Source organism: Sus scrofa, chromosome 6, assembly GCF_000003025.6.
Source record: "Sus scrofa isolate TJ Tabasco breed Duroc chromosome 6, Sscrofa11.1, whole genome shotgun sequence".
Lineage (NCBI taxonomy): Eukaryota > Metazoa > Chordata > Mammalia > Artiodactyla > Suidae > Sus > Sus scrofa.
Window position 1 is genome coordinate 145,412,280 of NC_010448.4, and position 25,570 is coordinate 145,437,849.

At 41.3% G+C, this 25,570-nt stretch overlaps 1 protein-coding gene across 3 annotated transcripts in view; it reads left to right on the plus strand.

The window, feature by feature from the left end:
- The window catches only part of C6H1orf141 (chromosome 6 C1orf141 homolog), a 186,979-nt gene that overhangs the window by 92,263 nt on the left and 69,146 nt on the right, over positions 1-25,570 (plus strand). For all 3 annotated transcript variants that reach the window (XM_021096491.1, XM_021096492.1, XM_005656146.2), the window contains one exon: positions 13,409-13,621. The gene's annotated coding sequence lies outside the window, so the exon portion shown is untranslated. The remainder of the gene's footprint in view (positions 1-13,408; positions 13,622-25,570) is intronic.

The window sequence follows — 25,570 nt, forward strand, 5'->3', positions numbered from 1 at the left end:
CCCACCCCATCCTGTCTCCCTTGGAAACCATGTTTTTCAAAGTCTGTGAGTCAGCATCTGTTCTGCAAAGAAGTTCATTCTGTCCTTTTTTCAGATTCCACATGTAAGTGATAGCATATGATGTTGGTATCTCACTGTCTGACTAACTTCACTTAGCATGATAATTTCTTTTTTTTTTTTTTTTTTTGCTATTTCTTGGGCCGCTCCCGCGGCATATGGAGGTTCCCAGGCTAGGGGTCTAATCGGAGCTGTAGCCACTGGCCTACGCCAGAGCCACAGCAACGCAGGATCCGAGCCGCGTCTGCAACCTACACCACAGCTCACGGCAACGCCGGATCGTTAACCCACTGAGCAAGGGCAGGGGCCGAACCCGCAACCTCATGGTTCCTAGTCGAATTCGTTAACCACTGTGCCATGACGGGAACTCCAGCATGATAATTTCTAGGTCCATCCATGTTGCAAAAAATGCTGGTATTTCGTTCTTTTTAATGGCTGAGTAATATTCCATTGTGTATATGTACCACCTCTTCTTGATCCACTCCTCTGTCAATGGACATTTAGGTTGTTTCCATGTCTTGGCTATTATAAATAGTGATGCAGTGAACATTGGAGTACATGTGTCTTTTCGAGTCATGGTTTTCTCTGGATAGATGCCAGGAGTGGGATGGCTAGATCAAATGGTAATTCTATTTTTAGTTTTCTGAGGAATCTCCATACTGTTTTCCATAGTGGTTGCACCAATTTACAGTTCTACCAACAGTGCAATAGGTTCCCTTTTCTCCACACCCTCTCCAGCATTTATTGTTTGTAGACTTTTGGATGATGTCCATTCTGGCTGTGTAAGGTGGTACCTCATAGTGGTTTTGATTTGCATCTCGCTAAGAATGAGCAATGTTGAACATCTTTTCATGTGTTTCTCAGCCATCTGTATGTTGTCTTTGGAGAATTGTCTGTTTACAATCTTCTGCCCACTTTTTGACAGGGTTGTTTGTTTTTTTGGTGTTGAGCTGCAGGAGGTGTATATAAAGCAACTTGTCAGTTGCTTCATTTGCAAATACTCTCTCCCATTCTATGGGCTGTCTTTTTGTTTTGTTTAGGGTTTCCTTTGCTGTGCAGAAACTTTTAAGTTTACGTAGGTCCCATTTGTTTTTGCTCGGGGTCTAATCAGAGCTGTATCCACTGGCCTATGCCACAACCACAGCAATGCTAGATCTGAGCCATGTCTGCGACCTACACCACAGTTCATGGCAACACCGGATCCTTAACCCACTGAGGGAGGCCAGGGATTGAACCTGGGTCCTCATGGATACTAGTAAGATTTGTTTCTGCTGAACCATGACAGGAATTCCTATTTTTGTTTTTATTGTCATTACTCTAGGTGGTGGATCTGAGAAGATGTTGCTGTCGTTTAGGTCAGAGAGTGTTTGGCCTATGTTTTCCTCGAGGAGTTTTAGAGTATTTGGTCTTATATTTAGGTCTTTAATCCATTTTAAGTTTATTTTTGTGTATGGTGTTAGGAAGTGTTCTAAGTTCATTCTTTTATGTGTAGCTGTCCAGTTTTCCTAGCACCACTTATTGAAGGGACTGTCTTTTCTCCATTGTATATTCTTGCCTCCTTTGTCATAGATTAGTTGACTGTAAGTGCGTGGGTTTAATTCTGGGCTTTCTGTCCTGTTCCACTGATTTATATTTTTGTTTTTGTGCCAGTACCATATGATTTTGATGAGTGAAGCTTTGTAGTATAGTCTGAAGTCAGGGAGACTGATTCCTCCAGCTCCATTTTCCTTTCTCAATATGGCTTTGGCTATTCTGGGTCTTTTTGTGCTTTCATACAAACTTTAAAATATTTTGTTCTAGTTCAGTGAAAAATGTCCTTGGTAATTTGATAGGGATTGCACTGAATCTGTAGATTGCCTTGGGTAGTATAGTCATTTTGAAAATATTTATTCTTCCAATCCAAGAGCATGGTATATCTATCTATTTGTGTCGTCTTTGATTTCTTTCATCAGTGCCTTAATAGTTTTCAAAGTACAGGTCTTTATCTCTTTAGATAGTAAGTAAATTCCTAAGTATTTTATTCTTTTTGATATGATGGTAAATGGATTGTTTCCCTAGTTTCTCTTCCTGATCTTTCATTGTTAGTATATAGAAATGCCGTCAATTTCTGTGTATTAATTTTGTATCTTGAGATTTTGCCAGATTCATTGATGAACTCTAACAGTTTTCTGGTAGCATCTTTAGGATTTTCTAGGTATAGTATCATGTCATCTGCAAATAGTTTTAGTTTTACTTCTTCCTGTCCAATTTGGATTCCTTTTATTTCTTTTTCTTCTCTGATTGCCATGGCTAGGACTTCCAAAACTAAGTTGGATTGTACTGGCAAGAGTGGACATCCTTGTCTTGTTCCTGATTTCAGTGGCAATTCTTTCAGATTTTCATCATTGAGAATGATGTTAGCTGAGGGTTTGTCATATATGGCCTTTTTTATGTTCATGTTCCCTCTATGCCCACTTTCTGGAGGGTTTTTTTTTTTTAATCAGAAATGGGTGTTGGATTTTGTCAGAAGCTTTTTCTGCATCTATTGAGAGGTTCATATGGTTTTCATTCTTCAGTTTGTTAATGTGATATATCACACTTATTGGTTTGTGGGTACTGAAGAATCTTGCATCCCTGGGATAAATCCAACTTGTTCATGATGTATAATCCTTTTAATGTCTTGTTGGATTCGGTTTGCTAGTACTTTGTTGAGGATTTTTGCATCTGTGTTCATCAGTGGCCTGTAATTTTCTTTCTTTTTTTTTTTGTGGTATCTTTGTCTGGTTTTAGTATCAGGGTGATGGTGGCCTCACAGAATGACTTTGGGAATGTTCCTTCCTCTGCTATTTTTTGAAATAGTTTCAGGAGGATAGGTGTTAGCCCTTCTCTAAATGTTTGATAGAATTTGCCTCTAAAGCCATCTGGTCCTGGACTTTGGTTTATTGGAAGTTTCTAAATCACAGTTTCAATTTCAGTACTTGTGATTGGTCCATTCATCTTTTCTATTTCATCTTGGTTTAGTCTTGGAAGATTGTACTTTTCTTCTAAGAATTTGTCCATTTCTTCTAGGTTGTCCATTTTATTGGCATATAGTTGCTTGTAGTAGTCTCTTATGATCCTTTGTAGTTCTGTGATGTCCATTGTTACTTCTCCTTTTTCATTTCTAATTTTATTGATTTGAGTCCCCTCTTTTTTTTTCTTGATGAGTCTGGCTAAGGGTTTATCAATTTTGTTGATATTTTCAAAGAACCAGCTTTTCATTTCATTGATCTTTTCTATGGTTTCCCTCATTTCTATTTCATTGATTTCTGCTCTGATCTTTATGACTTCTTTCCTTCTGCTAACTTTGGGTCTTGTCCGTTGTCTCTCTAGTTGCTTTAGAGGTAAAGTTAGGTTGTTTATTTAAGCTTCTTCTTGTTTCCTGAGATAGGCTTGTATGGCTCTAAACTTCTCTCTTAGAACTGCTTTTGCTGGGAGTTCCCGTCGTGGCGCAGTGGTTAACAAATCCGACTAGGAACCATGAGGTTGCAGGTTTGGTCCCTGGCCTTGCTCAGTGGGTTAAGGATCCGGCGTTGCCGTGAGCTGTGGTGTTGCCGTGAGCTGTGGTGTAGGTTGCAGACGCAGCTCGGATCCCGAGTTGCTGTGGCTCTGGCGTAGGCTGGTGTCAACAGCTCCGATTCGACCCCTAGCCTGGGAACCTCCATATGCCGCGGGAGTGGCCCAAAGAAATGACAAAAAAAAAAAAAAAAAAAAAAAACTGCTTTTGCTGAATCCCATATGTTTTGGATTGTTGTGTCTTTGTTGTCATTTGCTTCTCAGTATTTTTAAATTTCCTCTTTGATTTCTTCAGTGATCCATTGGTTGTTTAGTAGCATGTTGCTTAGTCTCCACGTGTTTGTGTTTTTTGCAGGTTTTTTCTCATTGATTTCCAATCATATAGCTTTGTGGTCAGAAAAGATGCTTGATATGATTTCAATTTTCTTAAAGTTACTGAGGCTTGATTTGTGGCCCAGAATGTGATCAGTCCTGGATAATGTTCCATGTGCATTTGCCTTTTTTTTTCTGTCTTTTTAGGGCCACACCCATGGCATATGGAAGTTCCCAGGCTAGGGGTCTAATTAGAGCTGTAGCTGCCAGCCTATGGCACAGCCACAGCAACGCCAGATACGAGCCATGTTTGTGACCTACACCACAGCTCAGGGCAACACCAGATCCTTAACCCACTGAGCAGCAGGGATCGAACCCACAACCTCATGGTTCCTAGTTGGATTCATTTCCACTGTGCTGCGATGGGAACTCCCCCATGTGCACTTGAGAAGAGTGTGTATTCTGCTGATTTGGGGTGGAATGTTCTATAAATATCTATGAAGTCCGTATGGTCTAATGAGTAATTTAGGGCCTGTGTTTTCTTGTTGATTTTCTGTTTGGATGATCTGTCCATTGCTGTAAATGGAATGTTAAAGTCCCCCACTATTATTGTGTTATTGTTGATGTTTCCTTTTAAGGTTGTTAGTAGTTGCCTTATATACTGTGGTGATTGTATGTTGGGTGCATATATATTTAAAATTTTTATATCTTCTTCTTGGATTGATCTTTGATCATTAAGTAATGTCCTTCTTTTTCTCTTATAATATTCTTTATTTTAAGGTCTATTTTGTCTGATATGAATATTGCTACTCCAGCTTTCTTTTGATTCCCATTTTCACGGAATATTTTCTTGCATCCCTTCACTTTCAACTTGAATGTCTCCCTAGAACTGAAGTGTGTCTCTCGAAGACAACATATATATGGGTCTTGTTTTTGTATCCATTCAGCCAGTCTATGTCTTTTGGTTGGGGCATTTAGTCCGTTTACATTTAAGGTAATTATTGATATGTATGTTCGTTCTCACTGCCATTTTATTAAATGTTTTAGATTTGTTTTTGTTGGTCTTTTTTTTTTCTTTTTTTCTTTTTCTTTTTTCTTTTTCTAGGGCCACTCCCATGGCATATGGAGGTTCCCAGGCTAGGGATCTAATTGGAGCTATAGACAGTGACCTACGCCAGAGCCATAGCAATGCAGGATCTGAGCCGCGTCTGCGACCTACACCATAGCTCACAGCAATGCTGGATCCTTAACCCACTGAGCAAGGCCAGGGATCGAACCCGCAACCTCATGGTTCCTAGTTGGATTTGTTAACCACTGAGCCACCACAGGAACTCCTGTTGGTCTTTTTTCTTCCCTTCTTCTCTTGTTCTCTTCTCTTGTGGTTTGATGACTGACTTTAGTGTTTGGATTGCTTTTTCTTATTTGTGTGTGTATCTGCTGTAGATGTTTTGGTTTTAAGTTACCATGAAGTTTTGATATAGGAGTACATATATATACTAGATTGTTTTAAGTTGTTGGTCTCTTAACTGCAAGTGTGTCTCTAGTGTCCTACATTTGTACCTCTTCTCACGATTTCTGATTTTGGTAGCATATTTGTATGTGGATGATTTCCTACCTTTACTATATGTGTGCCTTTACTGGTGAGCCTTGTCATTTGCAATATTTTTGTTTCTAGTTGTGGCCTTTTCTTTTCCACCTAGAGAAGTTCCTTTAGTATTTGTTGTAAAGCTGGTTTAGCGGTACTGAATTCTCTTAGCTTTTGCTTGTCTATAAAGCTTTTGATTTCTCTTTCAAATCTGAATGAGAGCTTTGCTGGGTAGAGGAGTCTTGGTTGGAGTTTTTTCCTTTTCATCACTTTAAGTACATCATGCCATTCCCTCCTGCCCTGCAGAGTTTCTTTTGAAAATTCTGCTGATAACCTTATCAGGGTTCCCATGTATATTATTTGTTTCTTTTCCCTAGCTGCTTTCAGTATTTTCACTTTGTCTTTAATTTTGGTCAGTTTGATTAATACGTGTCTCAGGGTATTCCTCCTTGGGTATATTTTAATGGTACTCATTGTGCTTCCTGGATTTGAGTGAGTGATTCCTTTCCAATGTTAGGGACGTTTTCAGCTATTATCTCTTCAAATATTTTTTTCTGTCCCTTTCTCTCTTTTCCTATAATATGGCAACCCTATAATATGGATATTGGCATGTTTAACGTTGTCCCAGAGTTCTCGTAGACTGTCTTCATTTCTTTTCAATCTTTTTTTCTTTTCTGTTCCACATCAGTAATTTTCACTAGTCTGTCCTCCACCTTGCTTATTTATTCTTTTGCCTCCTGTATTCTGCTGTTGGCTGCTTCTAATGAATTTTTTTATTTCTGCTATCGTATCTTGCATCTCTGCTTGCTTAATCCTTATCTCTTATATTTCTTTGGCCAGTGTTTCTTATAATTTGTCAATCTTTGCCTCCAGTTTATTTTCAGTATGTTGAGTCATCTTCACTATAATCAGTCTAAAGTCTTTTTCATGGTGGTTGATAATCTCCAGATCAGTCAGCTGTTTTTCTGTTTTGTTTTGTTTTTTCTTTTTTCTTGCTCCCTTATCTGAGTCATAATTCTCTGCCTTTTCATTTTGGGTAGATTTTTGGTGAGGTCTCCTTTTTTGCAGACAGTAGAATTGTAGCCTCTCTTGCCTCTGATGGTCTGCCCCCCTTGTAGCTAAAGTTGGTACGGGGGCTTGCTATAGGCTTCCTGATGGGAGGGACTGGTGCCTGCCCACTGGTAGGTGGAGCTGATTCTTACCTCTCTGGTGAGTGGGGCTTTGTGTCTGGCTGAGATTTGAGGTGGCTGTGTGCCTGGGGGGTCTGTAGGAAGCCTGTTTGCTGATGATTGGGGCTGTGAGCCCACCTGGATTATTATTTGGCCTGGGGCTTCTCAGCACTGATGGGTGGGACCAGATTTTTCCTAAATGACCACCTCTAGAGGAACACATGCTGATGATTTTTCCCAAGACCTTTGCCTCCAATGTCTTTCCCCTATCATGAGTCACAGTCCCTCCCTGTTTTCCCAGGAGATCCTCCAAGAGCTTCACTCAGATCTGACCCAGATTCCTATGGAGTCTCTGCTTTACCCTGGGACCCAGTGCACATGAAAGCCTATGTGCGTCTTTCAAGAATGGGGTCTCCATTTCCCCCAGTCCTGTGGAGCTCCTGTACACAAGCCCTACTGGCCTTTAATGCCAAATACTCTGGGGACTCCTTCTTCCAGTAACAGAATCTCAGGCATGGGGACCTGACATGGGGCTCAGAATTCTTACTCCTATAGGTGAGTCTCTAATACAGTTATTTTCCAATCTGTGGGCTGTCCACCTGGTGGGTATGGGACTGCTTAAATCACATAATCGCCTCTCCTGCTGTCTTGATGTGGCATCCTCTTTGTCTTCTGGAGTAGGATATCTTTTTTGATAGTTTGTAGTCTATTTGATTGAAGGTTGTTCAGAAGTTGGTTGTAATTTTGTTGCTTTTATGAGAGAAGGTGAGCTCCAGTCCTTCTGTTCTACCATCTTAATCCCATCTCTCTACCCACTTTTCTCTTTCTTTCTGTCTTTCTTTTTCTCTTTAGGGCTGCACCTGGCATATGGAAGTTCCCACGCTAGGGGTCTAATTGGAGCTGCAACTGCCACCCTTCGCCACAGCCACAGCAACATGAGATCCGAGCTACGTCTGTGGCCTACACAACTGCTCACAGCAACACTGGATCCCTGACTCACTGAGTGAGGCCAGGGATCAGACCCACATCCTCATGGATACTAGTAAGATTCGTTTCCTCTGAGCCACAACAGGAATTTCCTTGCCCTTTTTTTCAATCAAGGCTTTTTTGTTTTGTTTGATATTGAGTTGTATAAATTCTTTGTACATTTATAATATTAACCCCTTATCAGAGCTATCATATGCAGATATCTCTTATTTAGTAGGTTATCTTTTCATTTTGTTGATAGTTTTTTCTTCTCTGTGCTAAACCTTTTTAGTTTGATGTAGTCCCATTTGTTTATTTTTGCTTATGTTTCCCTTGCTTGAGGAGACATTCAAAAAATATTGCTAAGACCTATGTCAAAGAGCATATTGCCTATGTTTGCTTCTAGGAGTTGGAGGTATCACACTTTCAGGTTTCAAACTATACCACAAAGTTGCAGTCATAAAAACAGTATGGAAATGGCACAAAAACAGACACACAGATCAATGGAAGAGAATAGAGTTCAGAAGATAACCCATAGTTCTCTGGTAAATTAATCTGTGACAAAGGGAGCAAGAATATATAATGGGAAAAAGACAGCCTCTTCAACAAATGGTGTTGGGAAAACTGGACAGTTACATGTAAAAAACAAAACTAGACCATTTAAAAAATAAACTGGAGTTCCCATCATGGCTCAGTGGTTAACGAATCTGACTAGAAACCAGGAGGTTGCAGGTTCGATCCCTGGCCTTGCTCAGTGGGTTAAGGATCCGGCATTGCCATGAGCTCTGGTGTAGGTCACAGATTCGGCTTGGATCCTGAGTTGCTATGGCTCTAATTGGACCCCTAGCCTGGGAACCTCCATATGCTGCAGGAGCAGCCCAGGAAATGGCAAAAAGACAAAAAAATTAAAAAATTTAAAATAAATAAATAAATAAATACAAACTTGAATATTAGACCTGAAATCAAAGATATTCTAATTTTAAATTAATTCACGAACACAATTTTGAATATTGAAGGTTTCCTTCAGAAAGATTTAGAGTTCTATCAACTGATGAAAGAGTGAGGACCTGGGTGCATGGAAGCTAATGATCTTCAGTGTTTCCATTGCCTCTATTCATCTCTTCAAAAAGTAAACATCTAAGAGGGTTCCCATTGTGGCTCAGCAGTAAAGAACCCGACTAGTATCCATGAGGACCCAGTTTGATCCCTGGCCCTGCTCAGTGGGTTAAGGATCTGGCATTGCTGTGAGTTGCGGTGTAGGTTACAGAAGCAGTGTGTTGGTGTTGCTGTGGCTGTGGCACAAGCCAGCAGCTGTAGCTCCGATTCAACCCCTAGCCTGGGAACTTCCATATGTGGGTGTGGCTCTAAAAAAAAAAAGTAAACATCTGAGACTTAAGAGGACTTTGGATGATAAGATTGACAGTTTGAAAAACTACCATTTAAATACTCCTTTTCAGGAGTCCCTGTCATGGCTCAGTGGTTAATGAATCTGATTAGGAACCATGAGGTTGCGGGTTCGATCCCTGGCCTTGCTTGGTGGGTTAGGGATCTGGCATTGCCGTGAGCTGTGGTGTGGGTCGCAGATGTCGCTAAGATCTGGCATTGCTGTGGCTCTGGTATAGGCCGACGGCTACAGCTCCAATTAGACCCCTAGCCTGGGAACCTTCATATGCTGCGGGAGTGGCCCTAAAAAAGGCAAAAAGACAATAAATAAATAAGTAAGTAAGTAAGTAAATAAATACATACTCCCCTTCAGTTTTCGTGTGTGTGCTCAGTGGGTTTTTTGCTGGTGCATCCAAACAGTGACTAGATTATGCTTCTAGGCAACCATTTGAATCCTCTAGTACTCAACATTCATTAGCTCCTCAAAGTGACATTTCAATTTAGTCCTGAAAAGAATGAAAGAGTGAGCTTGAAAATTCAGCATGTAAGAAAACACACTAGCATTGTCCATATTATCCATTCTCTGAGCAGTTCCAGGAGAAGGTTTGGTCATGGAGGATCATGGGCAGGCCTGAATCTTGCTTGCTCCAGTGATTTGTGCGGTGTATAGATTATCAATCACCACTCCTTCTGCCTTAGCCTCACCCTAAAGAGTCGCATCCAGAAAACCTCCTTTGTGATGCGATAGTTTTGTTTTTCCTAATACACATTCAGATAAACACATGGCTACTAAATGAAAATGTTTATTTGTAAAATTGCTCATTTACCACCAGAAATACACACTCTGCCCTAAGGAAATTTGTTTAGCGTGTGCTCTGCAGCAAACTAAGTTTTTAGAGAATCTCAAAACCTTTTTTTTTTTTTTTTGGCTTTACTTTGGCATATTTTCTCTGCCATTCTATTTTTCAAAATAACTGAATGAGAGCCTTATTTATTTATTTATTTATTTTTATTTATTTATTTTGTCTTTTTGCCTTTTCTAGGGCCGCTCCTGCGGCCTACGCCAGAGCCACAGGAACACAGGATCCGAGCTGCGTCTGCGACCTACACCACAGCACACAGCAACGCCGGATCCTTAACCCACTGAGCAAGGCCAGGGATCGAACCTGCAACCTCATGGTTCCTAGTCGGATTCGTTAACCACTGAGCCACGACGGGCACTCCAGAGCCTTTTTTTAATGAACCACATAAAATGTACCATGGAGTTATTCTTGCCATCCAGACATGTTCATTGCAAGATATAATTTGAGTGAGAGGAAATTATTCTCCATCCATTTGTTCTGTCCATATGTGTTCTGCACGCATGTGCACATCTACTTGGAGAACAGTCATTTATTCAAGAGACACTGATTGAGTATTTGCGCTGCCAGCTCTGAGCATAAAGGGCTAAATAAAATACAAAAATCTGGTCCTCATGGAGCTTACATTCTAATGTGAGGAGACAGTAAAATAAGTGACATATAGTTTTAGATGGTGATAGCATTTGGAAAGAAAGAAAATGGAAAAGGCAGACAGAGTTCAGTGTGCTCAGCGAAGGCCTTGATGGAACATAACATTAGAGCGAAGATCTGGTAGATTTGAGTGAGGGCCTTGACGTTAATCTGAAGGCATGTGCTTTAAGCTGACACAACAGTGGAGGTCAGGGAGGGGGACGAAAAGAAACTCGGGGCTGCATTTGAGTACAGGCAAGGCAGCCAGTGTGGGAAGGGCTTAGTAGACAAGGGGAGATGATAGTGGAGGTAAAATCGGAAAGAAACGAGGTTAGAGAAGTGACTGCAGTGAAGGAGGGGTGGGCGGTGGTGTCAGGCTCCCTGGACCTTCAGCTCTTCTCACAGTTGAGATGAGAAGCTATTGGAGAGTTTTAAGAAGAGGAGTGACAGTGATTTGACCTCACAGATTCTGGCCTAAGCAACTAGAAAAGTTGGGCAAAGTGGTCATTACTTGAGATGGGATGAAACATGAAGAGGAAAATATTTTGCAGTGGAATGGCAAAGGGAATTAGGAATTTTCTTTAGGTTTTCAAAGCCTATTATGAATCCAAACAAATATGTTGAATAGGAAATTCACTTTAGTCTGAAATTCATGGAAGGGATACCAGTGGGATATAAAAAATTTGCGGGTCTTCTGCACATGGATAGAATTTAAAACGTTATGCCTGGAGTTCCTGTTGTGTCTCAGTGGTTAACGAATTGGACTAGGAACCATGAGGTTGCAGGTTTGATCTCTGGCCTTGCTCAGTGGGTTGAGGATCTGGCGTTGCCATGAGCTGTGGTGTAGGTCACAGACACGGCTCAGATCCCACGCTCCTGTGGCTCTGGTGTAGGCCGGTGACTGAAGCTCTGATTCAACCCCTAGCCTGGGAACCTCCATATGCCGTGGGAGCGGTCCTAGAAAAGTCAAAAAGACAAAAAAAAAAAAAAAAAAAAAAAAAAAAAAAGCCGTATGCCTAATTGAGATGACTGAAAAAGTAGATAGAAACTAAAGATAGAAAAGGGAAGAAGCCCTAGGACTGAGCCCAGAACATTTTTCTGTAAAGACATAAGGTAAAATAAACCAAGGCAAATTTTCCGACTATCCTTCATATGATTACCAGGAAATTTATTTATTTAGGATTGAAAAAAGAACTGAATATATCACAAAGCTCAAGACTCCTAAAGAAAGTTTAATCTTACCCTAAAGAAAGATTAGATTCTACCTCTTGGCCTTTTGGCAGTAAACACTTTGACCTTTTAAAAACTATCTAACTGAGTCATTCACCCATTTTTAAGTTAGGGGTTTAATTTCAGACAAATGATAGGCAATGATTGAGACCTCCAACATAAAGAAGGCAGATTAGCATAAGTGTGGGTTTACTTGGATGAAAGAGAGGATCTAATTTTAACCCTGAGTGGAGGACCACTCAATTCCACAAATATGTATTGAATGCCAGTTATGTGTAAGACGCTTGAGAGAGTAATTTGGGAAATACAAATATGAATAAGACATAGTCTTTCTCTTCAGAAAGATTACAACAGAAATATGGATAGTGAGATAAGCATAATGTGATGAGAGGCACAGAGTGGCAGAAACACTTTATGAAAGTTCAAGTTAAAGAAAGTGATTCCCCCCTTGGGAACTTCTTAGAAACTCCACAGAGCACATAGAATTTCAGATAGCCTCTGAAATCTAGGTAGGATAAGATTGGACAGGTAGAAGGTATAGAATGGGCAAAGGCCCTGGGATAGAAAAGCCCAGAAGTATGTTTCACTGGTGGGTGTTTATGTCCTCAAACCATTGTTATTATCACCCATGTTTATTTTGTTTTTTTCCTCCCAAAGTGTAGAAGCAGAGATTGCACAAATAATTATGAGTTTGAATCCATTGAAGAATATGGGTATATTTGCACATCCATGTTCATTGCAGCATTATTCAAAATAGATGTGAGGTAGAAGCAATTTAAGTGTCCATTGATGGATGAATGAATAAAGAAAAATGGTATATACATATAAGGGAATATTATACAGCCCTAAAAAGAAGGAAATTCTGTCGTATGGTACAACATGGATGAACTTTGAGGACATTATGCTAAGTGAAAGAAGCTGGTCATGAAAAGATGAATGCGTCATCATTCCACATTTATGAGGTATATAAAGTGATTGAACTCAAAGAAACAGAAAGAATGGTGGTTGCCAGGGGAAGAGAGGAGGTGAAAAGGAAAAATTAATTGTTGGTCAGTGCGTATACAGTTTCAGCTTTGCAAGACAAAGTTCTAGAGATCTGTTGCACAACAGTGTGCATGTATTTAACACTGCTGTACTGCATACTTAAAAATGGATAAGATGCTAAATTGTACATAATATATTTTTTAAGCACTTTTTTTTTTTTTTGAGACGTGCGTGCATCATATGGAAGTTCCCAGGCTATGGGTCAAATCAAAGCTACAGCTGCCGACCTATGCCACAGCCACAGCCACAGCCACATGGGATCTGAGCCATGTCTGCAATCTACAACGCAGCTCACTCACCGCAACGCCGGATCGTTAACCCACTGAGCGAGGCCAGGCATTGAACCTACATCCTCATGGATACTGGGTGGGTTCGTATTTGCGGAGCCACAAAGGGAACTCCCACAGTTTTTAAAAAGGAAAAGAAAAAAATGTGTATGGGCCAATACTCACTCACCTGTAAGCAACTAAACCCAACCAAAATAGCTTTGCCAAACAAAGGAAAATTTATCAGTTCAGACAACCTGAGAAGGGGTAAGGATGCTGCGAGGCCTTAATAACTGCAATTAGTTATTACGCCCCTAGGTGTCACTCTTCACCTCCTGACTCTTTATCATCACCAATCTGTTTTCTCCACAGGGTGGCATAGTGGCTGAAGATAACTCCCAGGTTTTACACCTTGGGTTTTTTAGCTACACTAAGAGTGCCCCCTCCCCCTGCCGCCCCCTGTTCTCCCTCCAAGTTCAAAACACTAAGAAGAGCTGTATGAAGTCCAGTTGGCCTCTGGACCAGTTGCCAACAGGATCTTGTAAGGAAATCTGACAAAGGGTCAGATCTTCTAAAGAGAACTTGGTAAGTCCCTTGGGAACTGTGTGACTGGGAGGGGGATGGAGTGGGAGGTAATTAGCTAGCTCTTACCACTTTAATGCTGTATCACAAAGCACCCCAAATGAGTGGTTTAAAACAGCTATCATTGGCGTTCCCATCTTGGATCAGTGGAAATGAATCTGACTAGCATCCATGAGGAGGCAGGTTTGATCCCTGGCCTCGCTCAGTGGGTTAAGGATCCAGTGTTGCCGTGAGCTGTGGTGGAGGTTGCAGTCTCGGCTGGGATCCCATGTTGCTGTGGCTGTGGCATACGCCAGCAGCTACAGCTCTGATTCGACCCCTAGCCTGGGAACCTCCATGTGCCGGGGGCGTGGTCCTAAAAAGACACATACATACATACATACACACAGCTGTCGTTTATTTCTACAGGTCTGCAGACTGGCCCAGGCAGCTCTTTTGTAGGCCATGGTGACTAGGGTGGCTGTAAGCCACATAGTGACCATCTGCCTCTTAGGGCACGTAAGGTAGCCAGGGCACATGGGAGGCCTCTGAAGTTTAGGTTCAGAATCATCCTCATATACCACTCCAACTCACACGCCAGTGATCAATGCCAGTCACGTGCCTAAACCCTCAGTCGAGGGGCAGAGAAAAACTTTCTGCCCACGGTGAAACTATAGTCCGAGTTGGATGTGGGGGAGGGAAAAGCATGGGGCTAAATCATTTAATCTCCCACAACAGGGGAATGGGAGACACAGTTCCCAGAGGAAGTTTGGATGTTGGGCAAACAAGACAACTAGAGTCATCTATAGATTTATTACACAGATAGAAATACAGTAATATCAAGTAGCAGATTTTCTCAATTCCAAATGCTGAAGTAGAGAGCATTGGAAAACTTCATGAATCCAGAGCATAGTATTATTCAAGAACAAGGAATTCTCCGAGTCTCATTACTTTGTGTTGCATCGTGTGTCTTTCCTTTCTTTTTTTTTTTTAATTTTTTTTATTTTCCCACTGTACAGCAAGGGGGTCAGGTTATCCTTACATGTATACATTACAATTACATTTTTTCCCCCACCCTTTGTTCTGTTGCAACATGAGTATCTAAACAAAGTTCTCAATGCTATTCAGCAGGATCTCCTTGTATATCTATTCTAAGTTGTGTCTGATAAGTCCAAGCTCCCGTGTCTTTCCTTTCTGAATGGCAAAATTGTAGAGAGATTTTTTTTTTTAAGAAAACCAAAATTCCAAATTGAAAGTTGCAAGGCAAAATGGTAAAGTTGCACCACTTTTTTTTTTTTGGCTTTTCTAGGGCCACTCCCATAGCATATGGAGGTTCCCAGGCTAGAGGTTTAATCGGAGCTGGAGCTGCCAGCCGCCAGCCGACCCCGGAGCCACAGCAACTCGAGATCTGAGCCGCGTCTGCAAACTACACCACAGCTCATGGCAATGCCAGATCCTTAACCCACTGAGCAAGGCCAGGGATTGAACCTGCAACCTCATGGTTCCTAGTCAGATTTGTTAACCACTGAGCCATGACGGGAACTCCATGTTGCGCCACTTTTTAAATTGTCACTTTACTCCACCAAAGGATGTGTTTTCCATAAATTTTTCCCTTTACAAAACACTCTTATGATCTAATTTTCTTGTCTTGAATGATTTGTTAACCTTATTAGATCATGGTAACCACAAATTATATACTTTAGCACAATGATTTCTTATTAGATAACTCTTTAAATAGACTGAGGCTTTAGCTCTTTTTACTCTGAGTCATTTTCCCATTATGAATATAAGATAGATAAATTAAAAACAAGAAAAAATACTTTAGGAGTTCCTGCTTTGGTGCAGTGGGTTAATGAACCAGCTTGTCTCTGTTGTAGCACCGGTTCAATCCCCAGCCCAGTGAAGTGGGTTAAGGATCCAGCATTGTCACTGTAGCAACTCAGGTTGCTGCTGTGGTGTGGGTTTGATCCCTGGCCCAGGAACTTCCACATGTCACAGGCCAAAATAAATAATCAATTTTAAAAAAAGGAAAAAATATTTTCATCATTTTGGTGTGCTTGTATTTGCAATAGTCAGAAATTTGTTCTTACTGTAACTGCCAGAAATCCAGCTCAGAATATTTACATTAAAAAATGGGAATTAATGGGAAAAGAATAGGAAAAGGAATTTCTGTGGGGAGCAGCTAATTTCAGGTGTCTCAGGGAGAGAAACTTCCAGCTTGACAAGGCCAAGACGAATGCTCTTTCACAGCATTCATCTTTCATCTGCATAATTCTGCTTGGCTTCATTTTCTCCAAGGATTTTCCACATACAAGCCTAGGACTACAGCCTTTTTATTCAGTGCCTCAGGTAAGAAAGTCTTGGAGTTCCCACCGTGGCACAGTGGTTAACGAATCCAACTAGGAACCATGAGGTTTCAGGTTCGATCCCTGGCCTCACTCAGTGGGTTAAGGATCTGGCGCTGCCATGAGCTGTGGTGTGGGTTGCAGATGTGGCTCGGACCCCACGTTGCTGTGGCTCTGGTGTAGGCCTGTGGCTACAGCTCCGATTAGACCCCTAGCCTGGGAACCTCCATATGCAGCAGGAGAGGCTCAAGAAAAAGGCAAAAAGACAAAAAAAAAAAAAAAAAAAAAAAAGAGAGAGAGAGAGAGAAGAAAAAAAAAAAGAAAGTTTTTCCTGAAAAAAAATCTCAGAGAAGAGCTCTGTCTGCCCTATCTTGGGGCCTGTGCTCATCCAGAATAATCCCTTTTCCTTGAGAGATGAGGTGCCAGGTCATATCCTCAATCTTACTGGCCAGGGTGGAGTGATGTACTGTAATTGACGGTCCAACCACAACTCATTGGAAAGGGGGAAGGGCCGTTTCCCTAAGGAGAAGGGTCGCTCTTAGCAAATGAAAGTGGGAAGGGAGAGGTATTCTGCATTGAAAAACACATGAATGAATGAATGAATGAATGAATGTCTCTAGTTTTCATTCCCCTCAAATCTTGGTATGTTGGGCCTCTTCCTTTCAGTCCTCTCTGGTCATGTCTGAAGGTCTGGTGGGGTTTGTATCTCACGGTCTATTTGCATGAAGGACCTTGGTGCCTCTTTGGAAAGATTTTAATCCAAGGGAAGGGAATGTTATGGCACAGAAGTATGGCTTAAGCTCAATGGACCAGGATAAAAGCGGAGAAATGATGATGAATGTGGCGCTATTTCTGTCTATCTATCACTCAGATAGTGGCCCAGCCCCCACGGATTCATGCTTGAGTCCTAGAGTGAAAGGGATGCAATAAAAATGTGATCAGAACTGAAGGACTGTTTTACAGCAATCTCTGTGAGATAACTGAAGTACAGGAGGTCAGTGGCATTCATGACAACTTCTGTAGTGACCTGAGACTGCACCATGTAGGCATGCTCAGCATCAAGTACCAGCAATATTAGCTGACACTGGCACTGGTAACTGTGGTAAAGACTTGGAAGGCAGCAGAATTGCCACTTGTCATTGCATGCAGAGGAGACATGATCACGTGAAGCCAGAATAGGAGAGAAGGAGATGACTGGGCTAAGCTTAGAGGTTCTTCTGTCCTATGTGATATTGACTAGAGCCGCAGTTGTCTGTGGCTCAGTTGGTCTGGATGGTTCAAGATGGCTCATTCACGTGGCTGGCATCTGGGGCATCCGCTGGGACTGTTGAAGACTGCCTCAGATTTCCTCCCTATGTCATCTTCATGGTTTGGATGAATCACAGCAGGTTGGGTGGTTTCTAAAAGGAAATATCCCAATCAGAAAAATTGGAAACTTAAAAATTTTTTAAGCTCATCCTTTGAAGTCACACAATATCCCTTCTTCCACATTCTATTGGTTAAAACTAATCACAGAGCCAATCCATACTCAATGTAGGAATGGTTTACATGAGGATGTGAATACTGGGAGGCATGGTTCACTGGGAGCCATGGTTGTAAACTGCCAGACAATGCAGTTTTGTATTCTGGTTTTTTTTTTTTTTTTGTCTTTTTACAACTGCACCTATGGCATATGGAAGTTTCTAGGCTTGGGGTCCAATTGGAGCTGCAGCTGCTGGCCTATGCCACATCCACAGCAATGACAGATCCGAGTTGCATCTGTGACCTACAACATAGGTCACAGCAACACCAGATCCTTAACCCACTGAGTGAGGCCAGGGATCGAATTCACATCCTCAAGGACAGTATGCTGAGTTCTTAACCCACTGAGCCACAACAGGAACTCTAGACAATGCAGTTTTGTGCCTATTTTAATGATCGTACCTTCCCTACAGGCTATCTAGGAAACAGCAAAAAAAAAAAAAAAAAGAAATATGATTTACTCATGCATGCATTTATTAATTAATTCAACAGATATTTACTTATTCGATATGTGCCAGACACTGGGCAGGGTAGTGAAAATATTAACATGAATATGACAGTGAAATGAACATGGATGTGGGAGAAAAGAGCTACAATCCAATGGCATAAGGGCTAGAAAAGAAGGAGGCCATGGGGCATAGAAAAGAGGAAATAGAATAAAGTGTCAGGGAAGATGTCTGTGTGAAAGGCAAAAACTAAGTTGAATTTCAGAAATGCATTAGGAGAGGCATTCACAGAGGAGCAGCGTATTAGAAAGCAAAATAAAGTGCATTTGGGAACCTAAAGGGGTTGAATATGAAGTTGAGGAGAGTGGCTGGGAGGGTCGGTTTTATCAAGTTTGTCAAGGATCTTGTGGCCCAGGTTGAGGAGACTGGCTATTATCTGGTGGGGAATGGGAAGCCATTTGGACAATGTGAAGGAATGGAGGAGTCCTCTTGTGACGCAGCGGGTTAAGGATCTGGCATTGACATTGTAGTAGCTTGGGTCACTGCTGTGGCACAGGTTCAATCTCTGGCCCAGGAATTTTCACATGACATGAACACAGCCCAAAAAAAAAAAAAAAAAAAAAAAGAAGAAGATGTGAAGAACGGGGCATTGATATACTGTTATTTTATTTATTTATTTATTTTGTCTTTTTGCCATTTCTTGGGCCGCTCCCGTGGCATATGGAGGTTCCCAGGCTAAGGGTCGAATCGGAGTTTAGCCACCGGCCTACACCAGAGCCACAGCAACTCGGGATCTGAGCGGCGTCTGCAACCTACACCACAGCTCATGGCAACGCTGGATCCTTAACCCACTGATCAAGACCAGGGATTGAACCCTCAACCTCATGGTTCCTAGTTGGATTTGTTAACCACTGAGCCACGGTGGGAACTCCATGATATACTGTTATTTTAGAAGAGTCACGCCAGTTGCACTGTGGAGTATGGCTTGGAGGTGGTTGAGGATGTGGGCAGGAAGGTCAGTTCTGTAGAAGGCCTTGGTAGTTATCTTGGTTAGAGGAATACTGAGGGGAAAGGACAGAGAGGAAGAAGAATTAAAGAGAAATGGAATGATTTGGTGATTGACCTAATCAGATGTGGACAGTGAAAGAGAGGGCAGCATTTATCGGCATGTTGCTTGTATCAGTCAGGATAGGCTGGGATTCGCTGTAATAACAATAAACTCGGATGTCTCCAGAACTTACACAGAGGTATTTTTCCTAAATTATATGGATCTTCCTCTATCTTGTAGCTGGGCCATGTGGACTTCATGGCTTCTAAGGTTGCCACAGCTGAGCAAAAAAAAAAAAGAGGCTGAGAACACCATTTCTTTACAGCCCTTGGCCTGGAAGAACATACATCACTTCCCTTCCTATGTCATTGACCAGAACTAGATAGAGGATCCCAACCTAGTTGCAAAGGAGGTGAGAAAATGTTTAGAGACACATGGTTATTTGTGCTGCTCCTGAGAAGTGTGGGATAGCTGTATGGACTCTGAAAATGCTGCCTAAGTTTAAATCTCAGTTCCTGTTCCAACTAGTCATGGGCAAATTTCCATCACCTCATTTATAAAGTGGTTTTAACAATAGCACTTACTTTAGGAGTTACTGTTGTGGCTCAGTGGTTAACGAATCCGACTAGGAACCATGAGGTTGTGGGTTTGATCCCTGGCCTTGCTCAGTGGGTTAAGGATCCGGCGTTGCCGTGTGCTATGGTGTAGGTCGAAGACTTGGCTCAGATCCTGTCTTGCTGTGGCAGTGACTTAGGCCGGTGGCTACAGCTCCGATTCGACCTGGGAACTTCCATATGCCACAAATGCAGCCCTAAAAAAAAAAAAGGCAAAAAACAAAATGAAACTGGAGCTTCAGAGAGAGATAGGGCTGGAAATATAAATCTAGGAATCATCCATGATGAAAAACTTTGGATATGGGTGATATTGCTTAGGGGAGATGACTAGGGTGAGAGAAAATCAAAGTGTGAAGATGGAACCGGGGTTAATAACAAAATTTAAGAAGTGAAAGGAGGAAGTAGAGCCCATGCAGGAATAGCCAGATCAGCAAGAAGAAGCCAAAAGGAAGTGTAAGAGTTTGAGAGATTATCCATCCTTTCAGAATTAATAGCAATTTGTCAATATTTAATTTTGCATTTAGTTCAAAGATAAAAATATTTGATACAAACTTTATTTATTTTTTTGTCTTTTTTAGGGCCGAAGCCACAGCAGATGGAGGTTCCCAGGCTAGGGGTCAAATCGGAGCTGTAGCTGCTGGCCTACACACTGGATCCTGAACCCACTGATGGAGGCTAGGGAACGAACTTTAAATTTAATTAGTAGGGTTTTAAGTAAGTTACTGTAAGTTGCTTAAGAAGAAATGTAGGTATAACAAGAGCAATGAATACAAAACAATGGTCATAGTCATTGTCTTTTTAAAAATAATTTTTTATTGAAGTATCATTGATTTACAGTGTTTCAGGTATTTATAGAAAAGTGATATATATATTAGATTGTTTTCCATTATACTTAATTATGTTGCATATAGTTCCCTGTGCTACACAGTAGGTCTTGTTTTATGTTAGTGTGTATATGTTAATCCCAATTTCCTAATTTATCCCTCCCCCAGTCTTCCCCCTTTGATAACCCTAAGTTTATTTTTGATGTCTGTGAGTCTACTGATGATTTGTAAATAAATTCATTTGTATCGTTTTTTTAGATTCCATGTGTAAATTATATGATATTTATCTTTCTCTCTCTGACTTAATTTAGTATGATAATCTTTGGATCCACTCATGTTGCTGCAAATGGCATTATTCCATTTTCATGACTGAGTGATATTCCATTATATAGATATAATTCCATTATATCTATCTATCTATCTATCTATCTATCTATCTACACACACACACCACATCTTCTCTATTCACCTGTTGATGGCTATTTAGATGGCTTCCATGTCTTGGCTATTGTTAATAGTACTGCTGTGAATATTGGGGTGCATGAATCGCTTGGAATTAGAGTCTTTTCTGGATATATGTCCAGAAGTGGGATTACTGGATCATATGGTAACTCTATTTTTAGTTTTCTAAGTTATTAGTTTTTAAAATGATTTTTTTTTTTTGGTCAGAATTTTGATGAAAAAGACAACTCTCTTACTCAAGGAAGCTCTTCCTGTTTCTATAAGGGATGCCAATGTAAGGAGACAAATCAGGCCTCAGGAGCAGCAAAAATTAAAGAGACATCCAAAGTAAGAAAGTGGTTTAAGCATTAATTCAATAATCGTACTACATTATAATAGTAATCTCATGACTATAATAGGTGAAAAATGGCTGGGACTGGCGGAGAAGGGGAGAATTGGAGAAAGGATCTCTCTGAAAAACCTAAAATAGTAGCAGTGGCTTAATCTCCAATTGGAAATGGGCACATTTGGGGGAAGTTGTTTTGCAGCCATTTTCATGAGATGTTTTATGTCATGAATCGTTATTACTCTGTTGAGTTCCAACCATCTAAACTTTGGTATACTGCCATCAAGTGGTAGAAGGTGTATGAAATAAGAGAATATCATCTTTCTCCTTATTTTATTCTTTTGAACCTACTTATCTTCTGAAACTGCATTTTATTCAACTGAAGTTTTATACACACACACACACACACACACACACAATATTATTTACTAATCCCTATAGCGGACTCTGTTGATTTCCTCTCTGTATCCCCTCAATTCACACTTGATGTCCCTTGTAGCCTCAAGGAGAATTCCTTTATAGGCCAAGGGCATTGTACTTCAAGCATCTGTGTCTTTCTGTCTGGAGACTTTCTCTGGTCTCAGAAGTGAGCTTAGCCCATTTGTGGGGCAGGGTGGAAGTGCCAGGGATATAACAACCATCAATCAGTGATGGATGAGTGTTGTGGAGAAACACCCTAGCTTCCTCACCCACTGAAGAGACAGTTCTGTCTTGGTTCTACATCAAGTCCATCTACTCTCAGAATCACCCAGGGGAATTGAGCCCCAGTTGCTCACAGCAGTGACTCACTCATGAATGCATTGACTTCTTTCCTTGGTTCACTTCTTCATCACCCTTCCTTGGGATCACTGCCTAAATAAAGTCCTTATACCAAAATTCTTGTTTTTGCTTGGTCTGATTTTGGGAGAACCCAAGTAAGACCACAGAACCTTTTGTAATGGTCTTTACATTTTCACCATCAGTTCTCCTTTTTTTTATTACTCAATGAATTTATTACATTTATAGTTGTACAGTGATCATCACAATCCAGTTTTATAGCATTTCCATCCCACAACCCCAGCGCATCCCCCACCCCCCAAACTGTCTCCTTTGGAAACCATAAGTTGTTCAAAGTCTGTGAGTCAGTATCTGTTTGGCAAAGAAGTTCATTGTGTCCTTTTTTTAGATCCCACATGTCAGTGAAAGCATTTGATGTTGATGTCTCATTGTATGACTGACTTCACTTAGCATGATAATTTCTAGGTCCATCCATGTTGCTAAAAATGCTGGTATTTCATTCCTTTTAATGGCTGAGTAATATTCCATTGTGTATATGTACCACATCTTCTTGATCCACTCTTCTGTCAATGGACATTTAGGTTGTTTCCATGTCTTGGCTACTGCAAATAGTGCTTCGATGAACATTGGAGTACACATGTCTTTTTGAGTTATGGTTTTCTCTGGATAGATGCCCAAGCATCAGTGCTCCTTTAATTCTACATTTAAAGCAAAAATCCTTCCCAGCACTGTATCCTAAGTCATGCCACTTATTTCCAAACAATCTAAAGATTGTTTATCTATTAGCAGTCTTTAAATTTTGTCTTTAGTCACAGATAGGATATTCACTCTGCCTAGGTTTTGTCTGTGAAGCACATATATAAAAGCCTTTGATTTTGTTTTTCTGTGAGGGGGAGTAGAAAGATCCTGGCTTTGAAAGAAGAAAAAAAAATTAACCTCTTACTACCTAAGTAGCTTTGTCAAATTGCTTAACCTATCAGAGCGTCATTTTTCTCATCTATAAAATGGGGGTATTAATTCTTGCATCTTAAGCCTGTGGGAGGACTAAATGAGGTTATGTTCCAAACATAGGATCCAATTAAAAGCGATATCCGGTAGCCACTGGCCTGTGCCACAGGTGCAGCAACATCAGATCCAAGCTGCATCTGCCACCTACACCATACAGCTCATGGCAATGCTAGATCCTTGACCCACTGATCGAGGCCAGGGATCGAACCTATGTCCTCATGGATACTAGTCAGATTCATTTCTGCTGAACCATGATGGGAGCTCCTAAATTTATTATTTTTTAAATCATTAGCTTTATGTGCTTCCCCCCCTGCCTTTTTTCTCCCTCCTTGCATGTCTGTATCAAAGCAGGCTATGTTATGCTGCAGTAACAAACATTTGTAAAATTTTGGTGACTTATAACAGGAGGGGTTTATCTCTTGCTCCCCCTACATTCCTATGTATGTATGAAAGTAAGGTGACTTGCCTTTTAGAGGATGAGTTATTAAACAGTTACTCATATAATTATTTACTTAAGATCTGTTGTAGGGCTCTGAGAGAAAAATGGTAGGAAATGAATCTTAAATAGGAATGTCAGGCACTGAGAAAGAAAGATATTTTAGGGCAAGAGGACCTCCGGGGGCGAGGGGTGGGGGTTACCTCCCTTTACGCTAATGAAGGAGACCATTTATGCTGTAGAAGCCAACCGACCTTAGTGGTCACGTGTGGCCCTCAGGGGGGATAATCTAGATGCCCAGACTGGAGCTGAGCACTCTGGCCAACTGGAAGCTAGAAACATTTCTTTTAGTGATGCAAGCTTGCAGTTAATCACTCAACAAATATTTATCAGGTGCTTACTGTGGGCTAGGCCCCATGAAAATACCCAGGAGATGGGGCAGGGCTTGGGGAAAGGCATATATGGGTTGTTAGACGGGAAGAGACCTTGGAAACCATCTCTTGCAGCTTGCTCAATTTAAAGATGAGCCAGAAGTGGTTCAGAGAGAGGGCACTTGATTTGCTTACTAGTCCTAAGGCTGGTGAATTGCCTCCCGGAACTCTGATCTCCAGAAATCTCAACCAGCTTGCTTTGCTACCACAGTCTCGTGACTGTTGCTCTAAGCCAGAGTATCCACCTTCTGAGTGATGAAGTTTTGTAGTGGGTCACAATCAAAAAGCTAAAGTTTTTTATATTTGCCGCAGGGTACAATAATATTTGGGGAGTGAGCAGAAGAATAGGAGTCCAGGGAGTTCCCTTCGTGGCTCAGTGGTTAGCGAATCCGACTAGAGACCATGAGGTTGCGGGTTTGATCCCTGGCCTCGCTCAGTGGGTTAAGGATCCAGCGTTGCCGTGAGCTGTGGTGTAGGTTGCAGACACGGCTGGGATCCCAAGTTGCTGTGGCTCTGGTGTAGGCTGGTGGCTACAGCTCCGATTCGACCCCTAGCCTTGGAGCCTCCATATGCCGAGGGAGTGGCCTAAGAAATGGCAAAAAAAAAAAAAAAAAAAAAAAGGCATCCATAAAGGAGGGTAATAAGGAACCTCACAAAAAGGCAGGAGAGGTTAGAGTGGTACCCCTGAAGCCAAGGGAAAGGAGCATTTCAAGGAGCCAGATGTAAAAAGTGTCTAGTTCAGAACAGAGGTCAAATAACTGTGAAATAAAATTCATTTTTTATAGCAAAACAAAAATTTAAACATAAACAATCCTTCCTGCCCTTTGACCTCCTCTCCCTGCACTGTGCCTTGAGTATCTGCATTATGCATTGGCGCCACCTCTCCCATCCGCAGGAATACCTGCTCAGCCACACAGAGAAACGTTCTCTCAGCATCCACGAGACAACTCCTTAAGGACAACACTTCCTCCTGATCTTGCAAGACGTCTTATGACTCCCCAGGATGATGCTTAGATCTGTAAACTGTCAATAATATGTCCCTGGATGTACAGCTCTCTGTCTCATAAAACTGGGCCTTGTTACCTAACAGGCAGAATAGTTCTCAGAGCTTTCTGAGATACTCTTCCTGGGTTATAATCCTCAAATTTGGCTCAAATAAAAATTTCCATTTCTTTCTTAGATTGATCCACTGATTTTTTGAGGACATAATATAGGGTCTGAAAGATGTCCATTGGGAGTTCCCGTTGTGGCGCAGCAGAAATGAATCCGACTAGGAACCATGAGGTTGTGGGTTCGATCCCTGGCCTTGCTCAGTGGGTTAAGGATCTGGTGTTGCCATGAACTGTGGTGTAGGTCGCAGACACAGCTTGGATCTGGCATTGCTGTGGCTGTGGTATAGGCTAGTGGCTACAGCTCCGATTAGACCTCTAGCCTGGGAACCTCCATGTGCCACAGGAAGCAGCCCTCAAAAGACAAAAAAAAAAAAAAAAAAAAAAAAAAAAGTGAAAGATGCCCATTGGATATGCAAATGAGAAACTTGAAATTAAGGGGTCATTAAGAAGCCAAAGAGCCTATTCCCTAGAACTAAGAGAGATAATGGGCTAAAGGAATGAGAGGTTGTGATCAGAGATGATCTATTAAAGCTCAAGTTTTCAGTTATACTTTCAGTGGATAATGAAGTAAAGATAGGTTTACTCTGGGAGCTTAATGAGTGTTGAGGCAAAACTCTTGACTTC